This window comes from Cryptomeria japonica, chromosome 10, assembly GCF_030272615.1.
Source record: "Cryptomeria japonica chromosome 10, Sugi_1.0, whole genome shotgun sequence".
Lineage (NCBI taxonomy): Eukaryota > Viridiplantae > Streptophyta > Pinopsida > Cupressales > Cupressaceae > Cryptomeria > Cryptomeria japonica.
In genome coordinates this window covers 463,365,763-463,373,008 of record NC_081414.1, presented here as the reverse complement: position 1 = coordinate 463,373,008, position 7,246 = coordinate 463,365,763, and the positions used below count along the sequence as shown (strand labels likewise).

Below are 7,246 nucleotides of genomic sequence, written 5' to 3'. Positions count from 1 at the left end.
ATTAAATTAAAAAAGTAATATTTAATTTCCCTTTTGTCCCACATTTTAACCATTTCCCTATAATGACTACATTTGTGCTCCATTTTCATACCATATCTCAATCTTTTAAATATTCCCGCTGCATATGATTAAATTAAAAAAGTAATATTTAATTTCCTTTTGAGGTAAATAAGAAAAATAACTATTAGATTATACTTTTTAATAAATTGTTCAACATGTTGAAGGTGTAGACACAAGATTTCCTGTAGCTGCTTGGAATGGAATTTCAGTGAATGAAATAATTTCCATATTGTTAGATAGCTGGTTTATAATATATAGTTGTTTCTATCTGATAAAAATGATTTATTCTTTTATAAAATAGTAATGCATTTGTTGTAACTGATTTATATATTGGTTATTTTGTTCTGCAAAGATTTGGCCATGTGCATCCCGTTTATTTTGAGTTGGTAGATTGCACACCAAACTGCTTTCTATGTTTATGGTTAATTTGTTGTAGTTTATTGTAGGCCATTTGCCATAAAAACTCTATTTAAATCACAACATATGAAGCATGCGGATGGAGATTCAGAATTAGTATAATCTGTTTTGATCTTAAGGAGTTTGCAATCAAGTGTTCCAGTCACTTAACGAATTGAGAGGAGGCCCCTCTCTTAGGAAATGATGGTGACATTATTTTTTGTTCTTTATTTTGAACATTTCTGCTTATCATTTCATTTTGTTGTGAGATTAAATTTGTTGGATTGCTTTTATTTGTGAAATGTGATAATCATAACTTGTACAAAGAAGAATTTTAGTAGAGTGTATTTCGTATCTATTAAATTATTCATTGTTGTGGTAGATCAGAATCACCAGATAGCCTTAGCTAAAGAGTAATTTCTTGTAATGTTAGAATCTGTTATTTAGATGGCTTACGTTTGTTTGAAATAAAGTTATAGTCATTGTAGCATATTTAGAATTTTTTTAACAGTTTTAAAAGAGTGATTATCATTTTTAAAATAGTTGCATTTCATTCATGCTCACCTCAATACTTGCAGCCCTTGTGCATATAGCTATGATGCCTTTTATAAGTTTATGTCCCCAGATTGACAGAAGGATTGAACTGAAATTTTTATTTCTTAAACATTAAATGTGCTATTATCTACCTCAGTTTCTTCCTATCAAAGACTAAACCACTTCATTGTATTCTTTTTGTCAAATTTCAAGACAAACTAGACTCATCTTGACTCTTTGGTTTCACCATTAGGGTGGGTATTAGACATAGTATAATGTTAGACTACTGAATATATAATTAATATGCTTTTGGAAACAACTTTGTAAGCATTTTTGCATCAATTTTTCAGATCACACACAATGATCCAATGTTAGGACGATGAAATGGACAGTGGAAAAATCATGTCTACTACTAAACACTTTTTACATAGGCTTGTATTGCCTATATTAAAAATGTCAATGATCACATTAGTTATTTCTAAAAAGTAACAATGAGTTAAAACCACCAATGCAACTTTCCTTTTCAATAAATATAAGTATATATGCATTGAATATTCTAGAACTCAATTGATTCATTCTTCCAACACTCTCAACTATAAAGAGTGGTGTCTCCAACAAGATTTTGATAAAGAAGCATATAAAGAAAGATTTCTTAGTTTAAATACATAAGGAACTTAACCCAACAAATTGAATTATGCCTCTGGCTCTAGTCAGATGGAGGTTGCCTCTGGAAACTCCATCTGAGTTTAGCTTCATTTTCCATCGGTCAGGGGCCTTTCATTTTCCTTGCACATTAACCTTTTAATGAATTCCCTTATTGAAGAGAAATGGCTAATTATTAATATGTATAAACATTTCTATTATGATTGGCTAGGTCTTTCTCTGAATGTTACATTTGATAATGGTTATTTATTCACTATTTCTGCGTGGCTAATTTTGGAGATGATGCTAAAATCCATCTAGGATGGAGGAGGGGCTGTGTGTGAAAACACGACTATTTTCTTATGTGGTAAAGAGTTTCAAGGGAATCAAATCTTGAGTGCTCTTCATGAAAATGAGTGGAATCAAATTTTTTCCATGTTATTCCTGATTTTTTTGCATTGTGCCAAGTCTAGTGTTACTTTTCATCTTGTGTAGTTGTTATCAAGTGTGATTTCCATGACTGTTTTAGAGATATCAAAATAGACATGACAATCTGATGCATTAAATAGGCAAATGTTTAAGACTTTTATTTTGATGATATGCTATTACAATGATTTTTACCGATTTAATACATGTTTTTATATTTTATTTTGATGTTACCAGGGGACAAGAATTCTCCTATATATGTGAGATGTTGGAGAGTCTATTTTTTTTATTTGCTAACTTTTTCTTTTGGAGTATTTTCTGAGTATTACTCTTACTCTTTTACAAGTTTTTGATAAGTTTGAGCGATGCGAATTTTTGCTTCAATGCACTTAAAAATGATGGTCAAATGCAAGGCATCTGCACAGAAGTAAGGAATTGGTAACAACTTTTTCATTTTGATGTTACAAGGGTCAAGAAATCTCCTTATTATGTGAGATGTCGGATAGAGTTTAACTTTTTTATTTGCTAACTTTTTCTCCGAGCATTTTGGAAGTATTTTGTGTGTAGGGTTTACTCTTACTCTGTTACAAATTTTTGATGAGTTTGAGTGATCTGAATTTGCTTCAATGAACTTAAAAATGGTCACATGCAAAGCATCTTCACAGAAGTAGGAGTTTGGTGATGACTATGTGGAAGTTTAAATTGGTGGGAATTAATGTGGTATGTATGATATTTACAAACGCAGTGGCCCAGCTTGTGTAGATGTACTTAATCTTTGCTACATAATTTGTAGTACTGAACTAGGCCTTGACATTATGAGTCGTCTAGTTCAGATGTATATTTTTTGATTTGTAGTTCTAGTTAAATATAGTTATTTTAGATAATACTAATATATATACATATAAAAAAACTTCCATAATGTCTTTGTGCACTCCCAATTTTCCTTCGCATTGCAGCAGTGAGTCCTCCACCCATCCAGGATTCTATCATCTTCGTTTAAAACTGGTGATGATGGGTCTCCTTTGAACCCTACTTTTGTTCCTTACATTTGCTTGTCTGAGGTTTCAATTCTCCCGTGGTTGATGTGAAGGGATTTGAGACTTCTTATTCCATGAATTGAACTGCCCTCTGCTTCTACCTGGAGGCTCTTAAGGACAAACTTTCAAACAACACTTTTTAGGATGTGAATAGAACGATTTTGGATGGGGGAAGAGGGTGGACTGTAGTCTCTCCCCTGATGCTCACAATACAGTCCTCCCCTGACGGTCACAATACAGTCCTCCGCTGACAGTCACAATATTTTAGAAAATCTGCAGTCATGTGAAATATGGTGGATCCAGTTTTTGCAAAGTAGAAAAAGGCTGATACTTTGCTTATAGTTGAATTTGATTTCGTGCAAGAAGTGTTTTGCCAGAAAGATACTCTAAAAGGTAAAAACAAGTTTAATGGCTTCTGGCCAAATTTGAATAATCTTCACGAGTGGGCTTCTAAGCATCGGGAATCATTAGTTTAGGAGTGTGTTAAACTTTTTCTTTGTTTTGAAGGTTTCTTTATTGTTTTGTCTAAATCATTAGAAGATAGAGATTCGCTTCTCAAATCAGGTCTGGGGTTTTGGGATAATTATGTTATGAGTTTGAAGTAATGATTTGCCTCCTTTGATCATTTGAAAGACAAATTTCCTTCAACCATTGTTAGGGTGCATCTTCTATATACATCTTCAATATTTGTGCAATTTTGGCTTGAGAGTGATTAGTAATTCTCTAGGAAAATTTATGGAAGAGTCTTCCCACACATCTGAAGCTTTCCACAATACTTTTGCTTAAATTTGTTGTTGAAATGGATTTAAACAAGGTTTTTGTTGAAACAATCATTTTAATGAAGCATGGTAGATCTTGAACTCAAATTCTGGACAATGTCAACATTCCTTTCAGGACAGTGCAATTTTGGCTTGAGAGTGATTAGTAATTCTCTAGGAAAATTTATGGAAGAGTCTTCCCACACATCTGAAGCTTTCCACAATACTTTTGCTTAAATTTGTTGTTGAAATGGATTTAAACAAGGTTTTTGTTGAAACAATCATTTTAATGAAGCATGGTAGATCTTGAACTCAAATTCTGGACAATGTCAACATTCCTTTCAGGTGCTACCACTGTTCTGGTTATGGGCATTTTGTCTCCCGATGCTCCTAAAGGACAATAAAGCTTTGGGAATTTGTGGCAGAAAATTGTAATCTAAAGCCACTTGGTGGCAGGGGATGGAGGCTCAGGATTGTAGGCTCTTCCTAATTGAGGGCGGGGAGATATTGTCACCTTTCAGCAGGCAAAAAGAGTCAAAAACAGAATCTTTATTGAAGGAGTTGTATTTTAATCATGAGTCAGGAAGGCAGTTGGAAAAAAACCACCTTTGTTGAAGAAGAATTGTCAATTGATGAAGCCTATCCAAAGTCATTGTCGGAGTCAATTGACCTCACTTTGCCTTCAAGACGAAAGATTCTTTGTGCTTTCTATCGGATATTGATCATCTTATGGAGTATCCCGGGGGATAAAGATTTGGCCAAATGGATGCTGGTCCAAAAGAAGAAATTTTCCTCCAAGAATGAAAAGTTTAAAGAATCAGTGTGAAATGACTTTTAGGTCCTATATTAAGATGTGGTAAGTGCTTTTCAAGTTTTTTCAGGTTGAGTTTGGAGGATGAGGTCTCATGTTAAGATGGAAATTTTTCTTTTCAACTGTATTCAGATTGCTTTAGGAGGTTGAATTTTTTCAGGAGTTATATTTCTCTTGGCAAGTTGTCGTTTTGGATCTGTACTGTGAATGTAAAGCTTTTTTGTTACAAGTTCATATAAAAGGTAGAGGGACCAATACCTTAAGGCTTAAATATACTTGGAAGAAGAACATAGTGAGTCTTCTTTTTTACGTGTTTTGGGCATATAGGATGGATTTGTAACAGAATAAGAAAATGAGGTTTGAATTCATATTTTTCAACCTAATATTCCAATTAGTAGTTAAAAGATCTGCAACAAAATATATATTGATGTCTTAGTTATTTATGATATCTTTCCATGATTTTGTCTAGTATGATGCTTCGGAGGAAACGTATTTATATTTAAAGGAATTGTATATTTGTTTTATTAGGCCACTTGTCATTCCTGTCGTTGTTTCAGTTATTGCCAGCAAGTTTTGGACGGGCAATGTTGAAAAGAGATGGCAAGAAGGAAAATAACAACTGTTTATATCATGATATAATGTTTAGTGATGTTTTTGCAGTCTCTCATATTTTCATAAACGACGCTGTTGATATGATGCAGGAAACCAGAGACATCCCTTATAAAAGCCAGCACCACATTATTTTTTTTAGATTTAAAGCTTCCATTTCTTGGCAACAAGTTTACCTATATATTGAAATGTAACACGTTTCATGTGCTGAGGTGAAACCGTGAAAGTGACTATCTCATGCATGCTAGCACTATTCTCAATTCTTGAGAGGTGAACTCCAGGGAATTTCCTTGGGTCAATATTGTTTTCTACAAAAGGGAATTTGTAATATACGTGATCTTGAGGATCGGTGTCTATGACTCTATACATTTACAGGCACAGAGGCTTTGAGTTCTCAAGCCTTTGGTTTTGATGGATTTTATAGCTGTGTTCCCAGACAGTATTGTACATTGGAGGGAGGCGTTGAATTATGAATATATAATAAATCTTCTGCACGTTTGAAGGATAAAGTATGATTCCTTGTGGTCATGTTCTTATTTGTTTGTTTATACTTTATATTGAAGAGAATTTATATTGCTAAAGTAAGGTCATCCTGTACAATATCAATAAATAGGTGTATTGAAATAAATATTGAATCTAATTATCCGGGATGAAAACTTTATTTAGGCTACAAGCATTTGAATCCCTTTTTCGATGTTAACTGCATATACTAGTTGGGCATACACTGAAGATTATTACATATGCTAGTTACTTGGGATCTGGTGAGAAGACGGGGACATTTTAATTTCAACGTAATTATATAGTTTGATGGCTGGTCTTATGAGTTTGCTGTAGTAGATACTATATATCTTGCTAATTTCCTACTTGGTATGCTATGACAAGCTGAAATGGAAGTTTTATGGTGTGCGTATATCGGAAGGAATAGAATCTCAATAGTCATTCTGAATATTGATGCTTTAGTTTAAAAATTATTTGATATGTGGTGAGTCACTATGCAATTTGTTTATTAAAGCTGGCATGCAATCATTTTGTGGTACAAAATTTTCACTTATAATTTTTGTATTACGAAATAAGTGTTGCCCCATGTTCGCTGCTTCACTTGTTAAATAGTTACTGCGAAACCATGATTTATTTTTCTCTGTTTATGTGCGCATACAAAAATATTCACTGTGATAGATGCATTAGTTCTTATGAAATATGATTTATTACTCGAAGTAGAAAAATATGCAGTCAATTACTGTTCCCCTCAAGGAATGCATTGTCAACGTGTTGTACCCATATGAATATTTTATATAATCTTACATCTATAGCTAAAATCTTGTTTATTCCTTCAATCACGAGTCGTGTTTCAAATTTTGTCATGGTCATCTATGTTATTTCTTGTTGTGTCTTGTCGGCATCTTTGCAGGGCCTACAAAAGTGCTTTTAAATGCATTTGGTGAGGTGAAAAGTGGAGCTTGGACAAGGTAGGAAGGGCAACAATTCAATGTTATAATTTTTTTTTAATAAATGAACGCATGCCTGACTGATAGTGGAAAGACATGAAAATTGTCAAATGAAAAATGGGGGCATTAGTTCTTATGAAATAATGGGGCAAGCGTTGTTGACTATGTTATTTTCCTTATGTTCATAAGCTAGCGGGATATCAATCATTTTGGTGATGCGACATTTTTGACTTGGTGAAATGGAATAGCTTTGGCAACTTCACTGACAAAACCTATAATGTGGCAAGAGTTGATGACTATGTTATTTACTCACAAATTTTGGTTGACAAAATGACAGAGGTCGTGATTGAGGGAGTCTTGAATTATCTAAAATCTGATCATAGTCCAATTTGGCTTTTGCTGTCGTGGCCAAAAAATTACCAACTTATGATTCAGGAATAGTCCACTCATCAGCTTCTTACAAAAAATTCTTTTTAACTCAAGAAAACTGCAATATCTTTAAGAAAACTTTAAGACAGCTAATGCAGG

The 7,246-nt window shown here is 33.4% G+C and overlaps 1 long non-coding RNA gene across 1 annotated transcript; it reads left to right on the top strand.

Moving 5' to 3' along the window:
* The first annotated feature begins 509 nt into the window (after positions 1-509).
* LOC131859380 (uncharacterized) lies at positions 510-5,782 on the top strand. Its single transcript, XR_009359111.1, has 2 exons — positions 510-663; positions 5,366-5,782. It is a non-coding gene; the product is annotated as an uncharacterized LOC131859380 (long non-coding RNA).
* Positions 5,783-7,246: the final 1,464 nt, after the last annotated feature.